The sequence below is a fragment of the Bos indicus genome, chromosome 14, assembly GCF_029378745.1.
Source record: "Bos indicus isolate NIAB-ARS_2022 breed Sahiwal x Tharparkar chromosome 14, NIAB-ARS_B.indTharparkar_mat_pri_1.0, whole genome shotgun sequence".
NCBI classification, from domain to species: domain Eukaryota; kingdom Metazoa; phylum Chordata; class Mammalia; order Artiodactyla; family Bovidae; genus Bos; species Bos indicus.
In genome coordinates this window covers 57,605,679-57,624,610 of record NC_091773.1, presented here as the reverse complement: position 1 = coordinate 57,624,610, position 18,932 = coordinate 57,605,679, and positions in this window count along the sequence as shown.

The following is an 18,932-nucleotide window of genomic DNA, read 5'->3' as shown; positions in this document are numbered from 1 at the left end:
CAGCTGTAGCTGGTGAAACAGGGATTTCTACGTCAAGCCTCCTCCTTCAGTCTCTATCCTGAGAAACCCCTCAGGAGGACTGCAGTTTGCCTTCCCTGCCCCCTGAGAGGAGAGATTTGGACATCATTTTTCATCTGTCTGAGTGTGAAGGACTAGAATAAGTTGTATTTTCTCTGGGTCTCAGATGCAGGGATGGTTTGACATAATGTAATCATTTTATTCTCTTCACCAAATGTAATGACATTGTTATCACTGCCATTCTAAAGCTTGTCAAACTGTAGTAACCTCCACAAAATTTGTTTCAAATAAAGGGATGTGACGCAACCACTAAGGCCACGACATCAGCTTTACTTTGGGAATCTGGAGGCTATTTCACATTAAATTAGCCAATCACTGTATGGAGACATTTTATTTAACAAACACATATGGCACTTGAGCTTCCGGAGTTGCACTCATGGTAAAGAACCTGCCTGCCAATGCAGGAGACGTAAGAGACTTGGGTTTAGATCCCTGTGGTGGGGACGTCCCACGGAGGAGGGCATAGTAACCTACTCCAGTATTGCCTGGAGGATCCCATAGACAGGGGAGCCTGGTGGGCTACAGTCTATAGGGTCGCGAAGAGTAGGACACGACTGAAGCAACTTAGTGCGCACATAGAACTTACCATAAGATAGCACTGCTTTTTGTGCTTTATAAGTTAAAATTAATCTACTTTCCAAAATGTACGAGGTAGATACTATTATTAGCTCAAAATGAGGAAAGTGAGACACAGAGAATTAAGCAACTTACCCAAGATCACTTTAGTAACAAATGGTAGAGTTCAGATTCAAATCCAGAGAATTCCAGCTACAAGGTCTGTGCTCATAACCACTTCACTTGACTCCATCTGGTATTTCTCAAAAAAACCTTAAGCTAAAAGTAAATGATAATTTAACGATGTCATTAAATATCAAAAAGGCAAGGAATAGAATAACTGATTTTATTAATAATAATAGATAATAAGATAAATGGAAGATAATTTCTCCTATTATTCGACAGTATGATCTATGTTCTGATATATATTATGCCATACACAGTTCAGATATTCTTTTAAAAATGAGATTATATTTTTTTACTATGATACACAGGTACTATAACATTAGTGTTTGTTTCTTTTTTATTGTGAGATATATATATTTATATATATAATAAAGTTTGCCATTTTAACCATTTTAAGTGTACAATTCAGTGGCCTTATTTTCACAGTGTGTGAAACCATCAACAAGATCTTCAGAATTATTCATTACCTTAAGAAGATACTCTTTACCCATTAAGCAATAATTCCCTATTATTCCTTGCTGCAACCACTAATCTCCTTCCTGTCTCTATGAATGTGCATATTCTAAATATTTCTTATAAGTAAAATTATATAGTGTTTATCCTTTTGTGTTTGGCTTATTTCTCTTAGCATATTTTCAGAGTTCATCCATATTGTAGTAGGTTTGAGAACTTTATTCCTTTTTTGACTGAATAATATTCCACTGTATGTATATACCACATTGTGTCTCTCCATTTATCTGCTGATAGAGCCTGAGGCTATTTCCTCTTTTCAACTGTTGCGAATAATGCCTGAATAAACATTGACATACATGCTTCTGCTGGAGTCCCTGGTTTTTAATCTTTTGTAATTGCTAGTTGGAATGGTACTTCTCTAGTTTGAGCTTTTGAGGGATGGCCAATGGTTTTCAATAGCAACTGTACTATTTTACATCTCCAACAATAATGTACATGGGTTCTAATTTCTCCATATTTCAGGAACACTTGTTACTTTCTGGATTTTGTTTGTTTGATAATAGTCATCCTAATGGGTATGAAGTGATACTTCACCGTGGTTTTGATTTGCACTGGGCTAATGAATAATGTTCAGATCTTTTAGTCATTTGTATATCTTCTTTCAAGAAATGTCTATTCAAGTCTCTCCATGTTTTTTTAGTTGGGATGTTTATCTCTCTATTGTTGAGATGTATGAGTTTTTTTCTTTAATACATATTCTGCGTATTAAACCTTTGTTAGACTTAAGATTTTCAATTATTTTTTCCATTGTGTGGGTTGTCTTTTTACTCTCTTGATATGATGTACAAAAGCCTTTTTTTTTATTTTAATGAAGTCAAATTTATCTAGTTTTTGTTGTTGTTGCTGTTGCCTGTGCTTTTAACATTATTTTTAAGGAACAACTGCCAAATTAAAGCTTGTGAAGACTTGCCATGTTTTCACCTAAGAGTTTAACAGTTTTAACTCTTAAATTAGGTTTTAATCCATTTTGATGTAGTTTTTGTATCTGATGTAAAGTAAGGATCTAACTTCATTTTTCTTAATTGTGGATTTCCAGTTTCCCCAGCACTACTTGTTGAAGAGACTATTCCTTCCCCCCTTGAATGGTTTTGACAAGTTTTGGGGAAAATCATTTGACCAAATGTGCAAGAGTTTGTTTCCTGGGCCCTCTATAATATTCCCTTGGTTTATATGTTTATCCTTATGCCAGTTTCACACTTTTTTTAAAATTACTGTAAAGAGCGAATATTTATATAACTATATTCCAATCAGCTACTGTAAGATCAGAAGGTCAGCAGTTTTGTATGTAGGGAGATTATTTGTGTCCCATAAAACACTGAATTCAGCTGTTGTTCAGTCACTCAGTCATGTCCAGCTCTTTGGGACCCCATGGACTGGAGCATGCCAGACTTTACTGTCCTTCACCATCTCCCAGAGTTTGCTCAAATCTAATTCAGTTAGCTAAATGTAATTACTCTAAGCATATCACTCCTTTCTTAGAGAACTGTAGCTCACTGATAGTCTTCTCATCCTGGGAGGACTGGAGACTTCAGGGGTCATGTGCCTAATTCTGGCCAATAGGCCCTGAACAGACATGACATGTGTCACTTCTAGGTCAAACAGGACAGAGTAGCTTGGCTGAGAGATCTCCACGGCTCTCCCCCTGCTCTGAAAACCAAGGATGTGGTGGGTTCTAATGGTAGAGCCACGCAGATGGAGTCCAGCCTGTGTCCCTGAGTGGCTATGGAGCATAGAGCTCACCCTACTGCACCTTCACCTCACCCTGTGAAGGACTAGTTGCATGTGTGACAAATGACCCCATGCCGTAGCAAACCACAGGGATGTGGAGCGTAGTGTTAAAATAGCACGTGTTCTCAAGATGTGATGCCTGGACCAAGAGCATAGCTTCAGCAAAACACTTATTAGAAATGCAAAGTCTAAGGCCCTACCGCAGAACACTGAATCAGAATCTGAGGCTGGGGCCCAGAACTCTATATGTTAAAAACTTATGCAAGTTAAAGTTTGCAAAAAGTCGGACACCACTGAGCCACTGAACTGAAACTGACTGAAAGTTTAAACACTACTGCAGAAGATTTAGCCTATCCTAATACTTGGTAATGTTTTGTTTTTTAAATAGAACTGTCTTTTGGACTCTGTGGGAGAGGGAGGGGGGGATGATTTGGTAGAATGGCATTGAAACATGTATAATATCATATAAGAAATGAATGAAGAAATGAAGTCCAGGTTCAATGCAGGATACAGGATGCTTGGGGCTGGTGCACTGGGATGACCCAGGGGGTGGTACGGGGAGGGAGGTGGGAGGGGGGTTCAGGATGGGGAGCACATGTACACCCATGGCAGATTCATGTTGATGTATGGCAAAACCAATACAATATTGTTAAGTAATTAGCTCCCAATTAAAATAAATAAATTTAAATTAAAAATAAAATAAAATTGTTTAATAATTAAGTAAAATATGTGTGTAGAAATTGGAAAAAAGTAAAACTAACTGCATTTTCATAGTGGTCTTCTTTACTGTTCCTATTATTACCATGTGAGTTTGGGGCAAATTGAGTTTAGCTGTAGTATAGGGTACATGAAGTGGAGTAATGGAGAAGAAGATTGAGAATGGAGGTTTGTGTCATTATCAAGCATGCCATATGGACAATTAATGCTCAGTAAATGAGGATTATCTTCCTCTGTCCTTCGGCTCCTTAGTTCTTCCTGAATGGACTAATGCAGAAGCCCCCTCTCTTCTGTTAAGTTTTTCTCTGTTCTAGTGCTCTTACACTGCACTACCAGTTTGCATTAACCTTTCTGAAGTTCAGTTTTGATTACATTATTTTTAGCAGCTTTAATGGTGATGGAATTCACCTTGGGAAGCTTGGCATTGAGGGAGGGTTTCCATCATTACTAAATGATAAGAATGGCTCACTGTGCCTAAACTCTGTGCAAAGGCTATGTTTTGTGCTGAACTCCTGCTTTCCTTTGGGGAATTGGGGCTTTTTACACAAGCTAGGCAAAGTGCCTGGCCTCCAATAAAAACCAGTCTCTAATGAACTGCCCTGCTAGATAACTTTCACATATGTTGTCACAACGTGGGACTGGAGGACTGAGGCTTCCTGTGTGACCCACCAGGAAAGACCCTTGGAAGCTTGCACCTGGGCTCTTCTGCACCGCACCTCATTCACCTCTGCTACTTGTTGATTTTGTCACCTTTCAGTGCAATAAATGACAGCCCTGAGTATAACTGTATGCTGAGTCCTCCGATTTGCCCTAGTGAATTGCTAGGCTGAAGGTAGACTTGGGGATCCTCAATATAACCTCCAACTCCTAGCTTCCACGAATCCCCAGCTGATTGCTCTGCTGTTTTTGACAATGCCCTGGGGCACAGATTGCTTCACTGTTTAAGCCAATTAATATCCAACCCTTTGTAGGGGTAGGAGGGTTGCCTGACATGGAGACTAACTTCACCCTAGCAGGGCTCCTTTTATCTGTCTCTTTCCCTGTTTCTGTTTCTCTCTCAGAATTGCTTATTGCTACCAGTATCATGGAGCTGTCAGTTTTTTCTCAGCTTCTCAGGACCAAGGTCACCAGTGTTTACGACACCTTCAGGCATAAACTTCCCCCGTGTGTGCGTGCACTCAGTCATATCTGACTCTTTGCAGCCCCACGCACTGTAGCCCGCCAGGCTCCTCTGTCTTTGGGATTTTTCAATCAAGAATCCTGGAGTGGATTGCCATTTCCTTCTTCAGGGGATATTCCAAAACCAGGGATGGAACCCACGTCCCTTGCGTCTCCTGCATTGGCAGGCGGGTTCTTTACCTCTGCATCACCCGAGCCCAAACTTCCCCATGCTCTGTTCCAAATGAAATCTGGTTCCTTAGAGAAACAGAGAACTTCAGAGCTCTCTGATCTTATGGCCCGACTGACCGCCCCACAACTGGAGGGCAGAACTTAGATCATATGACAGTGAAGCTGGGGCCAGGGAGCCAGGCCTGCTTCTTCCACAAAGATGTTCTACTCTTCAGCAGGGAGAGCTAGGTGGGGAGGTGGCCCTGTTCTTGCAGGTTGCCCCTTCTGGCATGGATCCTCCTCCCTGTGAGTGAACTGATTAGAGTCAATTAAGGCCTTGTCGTCTTGGCCCGACATATCTGGGGTTAGGGACCCTGCCCTACGAGTGGGGGTTGGGAAGGAGAGGCAAGCGCCAGTCCTTTTAGTTTGGAAGGACCTTTGCAACACAGGATGTGGGAATGAGACAGGGCAGCAGCCCCTTCTGGGGTGAAACTGTCGTCCTAAACTAGGAGCCGGGGAAAGAGGGAGCCCCATCTCTTGGCCACCCTTGCCTAGAGCAGAGCTTCTCTTACACTGATCAAGGGAAAGGGTGGGAGTAGATTGTAGCTAAGATGTCATAGGTGCTCACTGTTCTTACAAAGAGTTAGTAGTAGATTTCCTTGAATGACTATTTCCCTATTTAAAATTTCCAGAGATGAGTGGTTGTTTTTTAAAATTATCATTTATAATTGTCATCAGTCAATCAGTTTCTTTACTGGGCAAAGAGCTCCCTGAGCTCCTCACACCACTATTCTGGAAGTTCTACTTCTGATTATATCATTATTATGCTCAAAATTGTCAAAGACTCACTATTTCCTACTAAAAGAAAATCTATGTTCCTTGGCTTGATTTTCAGTGTTCTGTATAATTTATCTCCATATTTTATCACTGTAAGTGTGACAGAGCAAGTCTGATGTTCCTTGAACATATCTTGTGTTGTTCACTCTGTCAAAATTTTCATTTCCTTTCATATCATAGCACATATTTATATCCTTCATTACACCAATATAAATAGCCCTTTTTGTGTCTCTGGCTAATTTTCCAACTCGCAGTTGTCTCTCTCTGTAAACTGTTAGTATCTAAAGACATAAATCACATTCTCTTTTTCTAATTTTGTACAAGTATTAATAGATGTTGTCGTTCACTGCAATTAGCACAATGCCCGGCACACAGCAGACACTCTTGAAATATTTCTTGCTTTGTGAACAAATGGTTGAATGAGAATAAATCAGAGCAGCACGTCAAAAGGAAGGTCTTTACCATTTACAGAGGACTTTCTCACGCATGCTTCCCAGTTGCTTGTCCCAGCAACAATTTTGGGCAAGGTTGTCTTTGTTACTCCCATGAGGACACTGGGGCTTTTAAATTTAAGATTGCTGCCTCAGATCATAAGGATACTGAGTAGCCATTGCAGATCTGAATTCAGAGCCTGTGTTCTGTTAAAAAACAAACTCTTTCTAGAGTGAAAGGGATCAAGAAAAGTAAATGCTTTCTCCTACTGAGGCTTGCTCACGTTTCAATTAGAAAGGGATAAGGGCAATTAAAAATAAGGACAAAATAGATAAAGAAATTCCTTTCTGAATTTTTTGCTCAGATTATCTAAAATGTAAACTCAAGGCTTTGGTAATGAATGTTGGTTATATAATAGATAATAACAAAGTCAGTCTATTCCTCACAAAAATGCTCTGTGCTAACCTAACCACATGGTTGTTCTATTACAGTAACTGTGTTGTTTTGAAAAATAACTCATTCCACTGGAGATGAAAGATAAGTGACTACAGTACGTGGAGCAAAAAGGGGAACTTTGTTGTATGTATGAGCAACGCTATACAAAGGCGGGTGAGAGTCGACTGAAGAAAAGGATTTGGGAAGGAATTAACTTCTGGGTGAGGGGATGGATATAATTTAGAAATTATATCCCACTCCTTTCTTTTAGTCACTTAGTCACCTGTGTACGCATTCATCCAGGGTTACTTTAGCCTCAGAAAATCCCTGTTTAATTGATACTCAGTAGATTTTGTTCACAACCAGGCTGGCATAGTATTTGATTCCTTGACTTAGACACCTAGTTATCAAGAGAAGGGCTTTTTAGTAGGTGTTGGGTTAAGAGATAAAAAGTAACTCTGTATCCAGACTCTTGAAGAGGAAGACCCAATACAACAACACTATGTATCCAGTACCCCAAACCCTGAACCCTGAACATCATTTTGCCAATCTTTAAAATGGGCATGTTATTTCTATTTATGTGTCACCATGAAGATTAAAAAAATAGGTGGCCATGTCTAGGAAAATGCTTGGCATATGACATCTGCTCATTACGTTCTACTTGCCTACCTTGCTTTCCATCACTGCCACACTCTAGACACGGTCCCAGATCCCCTGACTGGCTTTATCAAAGTGGATAAACATATATACAGAAGACTGTTGATGAGGCAATGCATTAAGGGGGCTTGAATTACCCCATCATTCACTTACCTTAACTGAGCCTTTATAGTGGTGGTGCAGAGTGGGTGGAAAGAGAAGGATACTGGGGAAATGTAATTTGCCTAGGATACCACACAAATAATAGACGATTTACTCTGTGTGCTTACTAGTTTGAAAGGCATTTTCATGTACATAATCACACTTGACTCACCCCAAGCATGACGATGTAGACGGGCTTATCTTCCTTTTACTGAGAGACTGAAATTAAGAGGATTGGCGGCACCCCAAACATATTAGAACAGAAACATTAATATGGGTGACCATGTTTTCTGTGGAGAGAAAAGAAGTGGTCGTGTTACCTTGAAGAAAGAAAGTATGGCTTCCCTGTTGGCTTAGTGGTAAAGAATCCACGTGCAATGCAGGAGACACAGGTTCAGTCCCTGGGTGGGAAGAACCCCTGGAGAAGGAAATGACAACCCACTCCAGTATTGTTACCTGGGAAATCCCATGGTCAGAGAAACCTGGAAGGCCACGGTCCATGGGGTTGCAAGAGTCTGACACAACTTAGTGACTAAACAACAACCAGAGAAAGAAAGATGCCAACAGACAGGTAACTTTAGATTAGGAATGAACTGTCGTATTTTGCTTAGGGGTGAAGAACAACATTTATTTTAGGACTGTACTTGCCATTATGCAACTTCTCATTTCTGGTATCAGAAACTTTTTGAAAGAATTTTCATCCTTTTTCTTGTTCCTATAGAATTTCTGATGAATGCGCATGACATTTCAGAGTAAAAGCATAGAAACTTTCACTTATATGTTCCTCCAGCAAAAATCTCTTATTGGATAACAATGAATTTTGAACAGTATAAAAGAATTGTGTTTATCGACCATTTCCTTACTTTTTGTTCACTTGTAATAAATGGGTTGAAGAGTATAATCAATGTGTTGAATGGCATTATTATTTGCCAGTATATTTTTACTCACTTTCTTTTAACTTTAAAACTCTGAATGTTTCTGACTTCCTGATGCATTATTTTTAAATCCTAAATACTTTCATTTCTTTCTCTATTATTTGATGGGAATAATATTTATGTGGTTTGTTTCCAATTAAAATAAGAGTAATTGTTATTCGGTCACTTAGGTCCAACTCTTTGAGACCTCATGGGCTGTAGCCTGCCAGGCTCCTCTGTCCATGGGGATTTTCCAGGCAAGAATACTGGAGTGGGTTTCCACTTCCTTCTCCAGGGGATCTTCCTGGACCAAGGATCAAACCTGAGTCTCCCACATTGGCAAGGCGGATTCTTTACCATTTAGCTACCAGGGAAACCCTAAAATAAGGGTCATGTAATAGTAAATATTTATAGTAACCAATTTACTCCTATAAATATGAAAACATTTCAATAAAAATACTAATGAACCAAAATAGTTAAGTTTAAGAAAAAAAATTAAAGTAACTTAAGCAAATCTGAGTTTAGGAGAAATAAAATGAAATAATGTGAATATTTTTGTCCTATGGTCTTTTATACTAATACTGAATTATTTGAACAAATTATTTTATTCACCTTGTATGTTATTATTATTAATGTCATTGTTTAATTAATATAAACAACAAGATTTTAGAATTCTTGGGCAAAGACAAATAAAATTTAACATGAATTTAAGAGAGTTTTACTCCTTCCTGGAAATATATATTAAATTTTATTCTAGGATCACTTTACAGAAAATTAAACCTTGATTTATTTTTAGTCTGATTTTCACTACAAGTTTGGAACTTCTTTTTAAAAAATTGTTATCTCTGATAACATTACCCAGAACACTTGCTGAAGATAAACACAGTGGAATCAACACAGTAATGTGATATTTCCTCCTGGAATACTAAGCTTATCCCTCCTGGGACAGGAAACCCATAATCAACTGGCAGGGTTGTGAAGGTCTTTCTTACACACTAGATTGATCTGATAATCCATACCATGTTTGGACATATTTTATATATTACAACTTATATTCTTTTGCTTCTATGGCAACTGATGGCTTTGTAGACTTTCGAAGCACTAGGGAAAGAAACATATTGGCAGGATGCTTAGTTTCATTTTTCCGCAAGATATTCGACAACTAGCTGTGATGATGTGACGAGAGATTATTTAATTATTCTTGACATGCTCCTATGTAGCCAAGAAGTAATCTTAACTTCGTTAAAGGCTGGCATGGATTTAAAAACAAACTCAAATACAAAAATTTATTTTTTTATTTTAATGAAATAATAGATTTTTTAGTACAACAACTTGCACTGTAGCATATATGCCATTTTTGTAACAGAAATGAAACCTTGCAATTTTGAGTATTCCCATTGAATTTTAGTTTTGAGTCACTGTGTTTTAATGACACAAAGTTGATTAGATTTTTTAAAATCTCAAGTTTCTTAAATGTATTTCTACATGAGAAAATTTAAATAAATATTCACAGTTTTTATCAAAACTTTTTAGTTTTCTTAATTGATTATTTCTATTGAGATAGTTCAGGGGTTAGTAAACCATAGACTATGAGCCAAATCTAGCCCAGTGATACGTTTGTACAACTTATGATCTAAGAATTATATATATATATATATGGTTGAAAACATTTTTTAAAGAATAACATTGAAATAACAGTTCATAACATATGAAAATTATCTGAAATTTAAAATTTAAAGTGTTTATTAATAAAGTTTTATTGGAACATAGCCATGATCATTCATTTATGTATAGTCTATGGCTGGTTTTGCACTATAATAGCAGATAGAGTAGTTGAGACACTGATCTTGTGGCCCACAGAGCTGAAAGTATTCATTATCTGGCCCCTTACAGAAAACGTTTCTTACCTCTAAAATGTCAGTTACCTCTAAATCCCAGATAGCCACTAAAATGCACACACAGACACCCCCCGCCACACACACAGTCAGTGTATCTTGTGTGTGTGTCCTGTGAAAATGTTTCTATTCCAAATATTTTGATTCACAGGAGCTATCATTTTACATTTTGAATATATCTTTTCAAGCTTAAAACTTATTAGGAAAACAATTTCCTATAATTACCATCAAGACTATGACAGCAAAAAGAAAGAAAGAAACAAACAAAAAAACTAAAAACCACCTATTGTGCAAATACAAATGTCATGGGTTAAGTGTACTTAAATCCTGGGGTCACAAACTGATTGTATTGATAAGTGAAGCATCCATATTCTACTTCCTTATTCCCCACCACTGGACTGAAACATTAGTATAATCATTATTAAGACATTCGTTGTTACATGGTTAACACTATTGTTCAGAGTGGTATGTTGGACCAGTACTGAAAAATTATGGAATCCAGAGTAAACTTAATTTTAATTATTTTAATAATTTGTATTATCTTAATTTTAATTTTAATAATTTGTATTATCTTGACTAGAAATCCAATTATATGTTACTGGATAGTAGGATGCTTAATTGACATCATATTTCTATGATTTGATAAGAAACATCTAACAATTTACATGCTGATCTGTATTGTCCAAAGAAAGTGCTCAATTGAAAATAGCTTTCAAATTGTCCAGAGTTCTGGGGAGGGGATGCTGTGTAGGAAAGATACATGGAAGAAGCCAAAGGGTTTAGGCTTCTTGACCTTTGCCCCTTCCAGCTAAGCAGATCTGTCTTCTGATTGCAGATCCTTCATGAAGATTTTTAATATTCTACTTTTGCTAAATGCAGTGGTTTTACACCGTGTTGATTTAGGCTAACTAGAGCTACATTTCCAGAAATCCCTGCCCTACATGATTTCAAGTTAGCATTGGTCACAAGGGAAGCTTGCATTACAGTTGGTGGTCAAGTGGAGAGGTGTCACTATGCTCTGAAGCTCAGTGTAGGGCCAGCTCATAACCACTGTCAATGATCTGCCAGATCCCTTAGTTTGCATGAGATAGCACATGGTCCCTTGGCTCCTTCAGCGTCTCCATGCCCTCAGCCTGTCACAATGCAACTCTTGGATGGTGCAGAGGTAAATTCCAGTTTGACCTCATGGCTTCCTGTTGTCGTTGAGAGTTTCAGTGTGTGCATGCTCTCTCTGCTTCATGTTCAGGATTTCTTCCCTGAAAGGCTGATTCTGCTGACCTATAGCAATTTCAGACCCACTCCCAGACACAGATGTTTTTACAGATCACATACATGTCTTTACAGATCACACCTTTGTATACAGTGTGATATCAAAAATAAGTTCCTTATTGCCAATGCAGAAGACATAAGAGATGAAAGTTTGATTTCTGGGTTGGGACCATCACCTGGAAGAGGGCAATGGCAACCCACTCCAGTATACTTGCCTGGAGAATCCCACGGACAGAGGAGCCTGGTGGGCCACAGTCCATGGGATTACAAAGGGTCAGATAGGACTTAAGGTGACTTAGCATGCACTCAGGCAAGTCCCTTATTCCACATCACTTCAAGAAGTATACCTCTCTAATGGAATCATAACAGGTATACTAAAAAGTATTTGAAAGTTATTCATCATCCATATATATTGTTTCATAAATAAGGAAATTACAATTCATAGACAGTAGTAGTTATCCTGATCATAGGAGTAGTAGTAGTAAACATTTACCCAGGGCTTACTCAGGAAATACTTTAACATGTCAAGTCACCTAATCCTCATTCTAGCCCAATAAGTTAGTGTTATCATTTCCCCTATTTAAAGGCAAGTAAAATTGAAGCAGAGAGAATGTAAGTTTAAGGTTTGAAGTTATAGCTGTTTAAATGGTAAAATCAGAATTTGAATCAAAGCAGTTTGATTTACTCCAAGTTCTTAATCATTGCTTGTCTTTGATGGCAGAGATATTGTAGAGATGAACTGAAGGAAAACAAAACTGCTTTCCAGGTCTCTATTTTCCAAGGCAATTGCTTAAACAATTCACAAAAAAATTATTCAGTATCTACTAGCAGGTCTGTCCTAGATAAGCAAGACACACATGATTCCTGCTTCATGGAACCAGCATATATTTTGTTATATTTGCATTTGTGAAATGAGAATTGTGCTCCTGTTTGAAGCTATATCTATCATTCTCACTCTCTCCCTTAGTGACTTGAAAATTATAGACATTTAGTGCAAATCTAGGACATAATAAAAACTTTATAGTTTTTTAAATATTTAAAATAGATTTGAATTTTTTAAAATGTAATCATTTCACATGAAAATTATGATCCATATGATTTGGGAAGACATTTATATACGTCATTTTCTACTTTGGAAGTGAATAGACAGGTCAAATATGCGGCCGGCCATATATTATCATGAATAAGCTGCAATAGTAAAAACCCTTTAGATAGTTACACGTTTTAGAGAACCGTTTAGTGATCACTCTGAAGATTCTTGATAACATGTGTAATTGACTAGAAACTAGAATCAATATTAACCTTGGGTCTAGTGTGGAACTTCTGTTATCCAAGAACTGTCTTTCCAGGCAGCTCAAGCTTCTGTAACAAGTTCTAGTCTTTAAGTCAGAGAAGGCAATGGCACCCCACTCCAGTACTCTTGCCTGGAAAATCCCATGGACGGAGGGCACTGGTGGGCTGCAGTCCATGGGGTCGCTAACAGTCGGACACGACTGAGCAACTTCACTTTCACTTTTCACTTTCATGCATTGGAGAAGGAAATGGCAACCCACTCCAGTGTTCTTGCCTGGAGAATCCCAGGGACGGGGGAGCCTGGTAGGCTGCAGTCCATGAGGTCGAGAAGAGTCAGACACGACTCAGCGACTTCCCTTTCACTTTTCACTTTAACGCATCGGAGAAGGAAATGGCAGCTCACTCCAGTGTTCTTGCCTGGAGAAGAAGCAACTGAAGCGACTTAGCAGCAGCAGCAGCAGTCTTTAAGTAGCCTTCTAAAATGAGCCTTTCTGTGCTTTTGAAGAAGATGCCTTAAAAGGCAATGAAAATCTTTAGGGCCTGTCATTAGTCAGGTTGTCATGCAGAAAGGATCTTTTTGCTGGCTGAGGGTGTCAATAAATGTCATTGTTTCATGCATTAATTGGAAGGTTTTCGAGAGAAGTGATAAGAGATGAATGAGACAAGAAGAAAAGAGATTGAGATAAGAAGAAAAGAGATTCAAACAAGGTAGGAGAGCAATAAAATGAGATTCCATACAGAGGTAATTGCAATTAGAAGTGACAAAAGGAGGCGTGAGTAGCAAACTGTGGGGGAGGGGAATGAATACTTGTGCTCGGTTAGCCCTTAAATGCATAAGACAGCATTAAGGCTTAATTCTGAGTGTATGGTTAGATGAAGCAACCTCCTTTCCCTCTGCTTTCTCTTTCCATTTGTGTAGCATTGAACCCTCCCTGTGCTCCCTGACTGACTCTTCCCTTGCCAGATAGGATGGCTTACATGTAGAATTTTCCGAAAGGACTGCTTCCCTGTAATGTTGTCCTTTCTGCTCTCTTTTCTCTCTGTGATATCTTGGCTATTGAGAGCTTGTACTCAGGAATGGAATGAGGCTAGAGGAAAGGATTCTGCCTCTGTTGTAGGGGAATTCTGAGGGTGTCCAGCAATGCCTATGACTAGGGGGTAATCTGTCTAGTTCTGTAGTTCTGAGGTCCAACGCTGGGAAGTTGACCCCTCCTGGCTTGGGTACCTTAATGTCAGGGTGTCCTGGAACTCAGATGAAAGTGCAGTCTACTCTCTTACTAGCAGGTCATGGGATGTGCAGACATATTGAGAAGTGGGAGATGTGTCTTATCTAAGTCATTTGTTCCAGCGTTTCTCATGGGAGGCAGAGGCGGCCCAGTCTGTGACACATCCACTGTCTGACGGCACACACTCCTACCCCAGGGGTCCTATTGGACTGCAGTGCTGCGGGGCGACAGTGGCATTACCATGTTCATACCAGGGGCTGCCTATTCCTCTGTCTAACCCTCATAATGCCCATGGCAAGTAAGAAGGCATGCAGAGAAACTTGGAGAGCTCTCTTCTAGGCTTTAGGGAAATATGCGCATTTTCTTTTGGGTTCATCTTTCCATGACTTTTACCATTTACAGTGATGAGATTATAAGGACTAAGTTTGGATCTGAGACAAAGGTTCTACCAAGTCTGCTTGGGCAAGCCTCAAGCATGAGTGTCCAGAGGAAACCATATGTTTCTCACAACAGCCAGCCTAGTACATGGCATAGAAGACCAAAGAAGGACTCAGGGCTAAGGCTTCTCAAGTAACACAGAGTATTGTTTGCCTGGAGTGTCAAGTGGTATCCCTCTTAGGACCTGTGATGGAAAAGGCATCTGGTTGCGGATGGGGCACTTCGCTAGTCCAGCCCCATTTCCTTCTTTGTCTCAGAGATGGTTCTGAGAAAACTGCTGCCTTCTTCTCACAAAGAAACTAACAGAAGCCCTGGCTCAGTGTGTCTTAGGAAAGAGGCTATAGCCAAAATTGCTTTAATTTATAGAATTCTGATAAACCTTTTTTTTTGGTAATGCACAACATTGTCAACTTCTAAAATATCACCATATAGATTAACACTGTAGCTTTTCTCTTTGGAACCCTTCATTCTGGGGCCTCATTAACATATTTGCAAAACGTTCTTCAGTCTTTATCCACTTGTTCATTTAAACTGCCACCTGGAAAATTTCTGCAAAATGTTGTATTGTGCCAGTTAACCTCAGATATGTGTTGTGTTTGTTTCCTTGGCTCTGCAGCCCACTGTGGCTTTGATGCCCTATTCTTTTTGTCTTCTCTTTGCTGGATATGCTCCATGACGTGGGAGATGGTTATATTCTTCTCCTTGGATGGGAAGGGGTTCTCATTCCTTTACTAGGGTTATTGTTGAAAACTAGACCCTAGGTCTAGGTGTTTTTTAGCACCATGCATAGATTTTGGTGTGGAACCATTACAGTCAGGTCGGGGGCACTTCTGCTAAGCAACTTCATACCTAGTATCATGTGGGATTTGGGCTTTGGGCTTTGGGGGTTATCTATACCTCACTACTGTGATTGTTGAAGGCGTTAGAAATAATAGGATAAGGAAAAGTATGGTTCACAGTATATCTATGAGCATACTGGTTGTTCTATACATAATATTTTCTATAACATGCTGTTTTCTTAAGTGCACTCTAGGGAGCATGAATTTTGAGACTTTTGGATAATGGTTCAATGAGAAAAGCATTTTGATACTGGGAAATGTTGCATATGATAACCACCTCAGGGAAAATTACAACTCCACTAGCATATTAAAGGCAAGCCTGGGGTGCTGCAGACCATGCAGTGGCAAAGAGTCAGACACAACTGAGTGATGGAACAACAACAAAACATATTAAAAGCAAGTAATTTTTGCAATAAAGAAACTTTTAGTTTTTTAATCCAGAATTTCTGGATTTTATTGGAACACAGAATTTTCTTTGTTGTCATCAAATCATTTTTTCATATGGAAGATGATACGAATGAAAAGCAAAATGCTGCAGAACCACATTATTGGTTGTGCTCACATGAAGAAAGAAAGCGGACATTTGCTTATATCCAAGGATGGGAAGGGTCAGTGAGGTAGTATAATATAGATTCACACCCCTTGTTTAGTATCAGAGTTAAGAAGGGGCAGATATTGAAAGCCTTTGTAAGTCTTGAGTGGAAAAAATATGATTACATACCTCATTGAGTGATGTGTTAAAACTGCTTTGAGGATCCGTGCCAGCCTCTCTGATGAGCGTGGTGGGCATTGCTGGCTTTCTTCAATAACTGTTTCTCCTCTTCTGCCAGGCACATGGGAGACTGGACTTCTCAGTCCTTTTACTTTTTGGCTGGGGAACATGATGAGTACTGGCCAGTGAAATGTGGGCAGAAGTGACACGTTTTACTTCCTGGAAAGGGAGAATAGAATGAAGACTCTATGAAATTACTCTGTCCTCATTACTAAGTCCATCAGCTTCTGAAAGTAAAGAATGAGATGGGGGAGTCTCCTTTAAAGTGTATCCTTGAGTGACTGTGGGGAGCTGCATCTACCACCCTTGTTTCCCCCATCCCACCACTCCCACTTACCTATCTCAGACATACAGAACAAGCAAGAAACTCTTGTTGACCAAAGTGACTGAGGATTAGAGATGACTTGTTACTGCAGCATACCGAAGCCTCCTCTGAGCGTGTGTGTGTGTGTGTGTGTGTGTGTGTGTGTGTGTGTGTGAGTCCATAGCTGCTGTGGGCGGATGCTAGCCCTGGCCTCCATACTCAGGGTTTCTCCTCTTCAAACCTCCTACCTTCCCCACTACAATCAGAGACACTGTAATTCGTTTGTTTACCAGTTTAGACTTCTAAAATAGATTTTCTCAAATAATTCCATCGCTAAAATGATTGGAAGTCATTGTTAAATATTTCTTTTCTTTTTTTATTCCAACTCAGTAAACTTTTTGGCAGCAGTGGAAACAGAAATAGAACTCAAATTCTTGTTGTGTTATATATTATTTTATCTCCTTTTGTTGCACTATAAAGTCAGGAGTTAATAATTTTTTTTAATGAAAAAAAAATAATACAGAACAAGAGAAGAACAAAAACAGGCTTGCCACCCAAAGACAAGCACTCTTTATCTTCTCATGTGTTTATGATCTTTTGAATTAATAATAATGGCAATAATCGTTTGTATTTATGGAGTCCTTCCAGATGCAGATACACAGCAGTGAAAGGCAAGAATTTCGGAGTCTGCCTGATAAGCATCCATATGCCTCCTGTAATCAGCTATGTGACCTTGTTCAACCCTCTGTGCATCAGAGTCCTCGTCTTTAAAACAACGGTTTTACTATGGCTTCATAAGATTGAATAAATTTTAAAGTATGTATAAAATATTAACACTTGGAAGAATGCCTGGATTATTGTAAACACTTAATAAATGTTAGCAATTTTACTTTTTATTTTTTTTCCCAGTTAATTCTCATGTCAAGCCTATGCAACGGGTATTACTAGCCTTCTTTTATAGATAATGTAAAGAAGGATTAGGGAAGTTAATGATTTCCCACAGTCACACAGCCAACAGGCAGCCAAGGCTTATTCTAGAACTTGTTCTCTTAATTACTGTAATATAAAAATACGTAATTTTTTTGCAACATTTTGTGCAACAAACAAATGACAGATATTTCTGTTTCTGATTTTCTTCACTCTTAGAAACAATATCTTCCATGAAGTGAATGTTACTGTGAATTAAATATCATTTATAAATTTTTTTTTTTTTTTTTTTTTTTTTAAATTTTTAAATTTTTTTTTTTTTTTTAATTTCAGGTATACACGTGCTCCCCATCCTGAACCCTCCTCCCTCCCCCCTCCCCATACCATCCCCCTGGGCCGTCCCAGCGCACCAGCCCCAAGCATCCAGCATCGTGCACTGAACCTGGACTGGCATCTCGTTTCATACATGACATTTCACATGTTTCAATGCCATTCTCCCAAATCTTCCCACCCTCTCCCTCTCCCACAGAGTCCATAAGACTGTTCTATACATCGGTGTCTCTTTTGCTGTCTCGTATACAGGGTTATCGTTACCATCTTTCTAAATTCCATATATATGCGTTAGTATACTGTATTTATGTTTTTCCTTCTGGCTTACTTCACTCTGTATAATAGGCTCCAGTTTCATCCACCTCATTAGAACTGATTCAAATGTATTCTTTTTAATGGCTGAGTAATACTCCATTGTGTATAGGTACCACAGCTTTCTTATCCATTCATCTGCTGATGGACATCTAGGTTGCTTCCATGTCCTGGCTATTATAAACAGTGCTGCGATGAACATTGGGGTACACGTGTCTCTTTCCCTTCTGGTTTCCTCAGTGTGTATGCCCAGCAGTGGGATTGCTGGATCATAAGGCAGTTCTATTTCCAGTTTTTTAAGGAATCTCCACACTGTTCTCCATAGTGGCTGTACTAGTTTGCATTCCCACCAACAGTGTAAGAGGGTTCCCTTTTCTCCACACCCTCTCCAGCATTTATTATTTGTAGACTTTTGGATCGCAGCCATTCTGACTGGCGTGAAATGGTACCTCATAGTGGTTTTGATTTGCATTTCTCTGATAATGAGTGATGTTGAGCATCTTTTCATGTGTTTGTTAGCCATCTGTATGTCTTCTTTGGAGAAATGTCTATTTAGATCTTTGGCCCATTTTTTGATTGGGTCATTTATTTTTCTGGAGTTGAGCTGTAGGAGTTGCTTGTATATTTTTGAGATTAGTTGTTTGTCGGTTGCTTCATTTGCTATTATTTTCTCCCATTCTGAAGGCTGTCTTTTCACCTTGCTAATAGTTTCCTTTGATGTGCAGAAGCTTTTAAGTTTAATTAGGTCCCATTTGTTTATTTTTGCTTTTATTTCCAATATTCTGGGAGGTGGGTCATAGAGGAT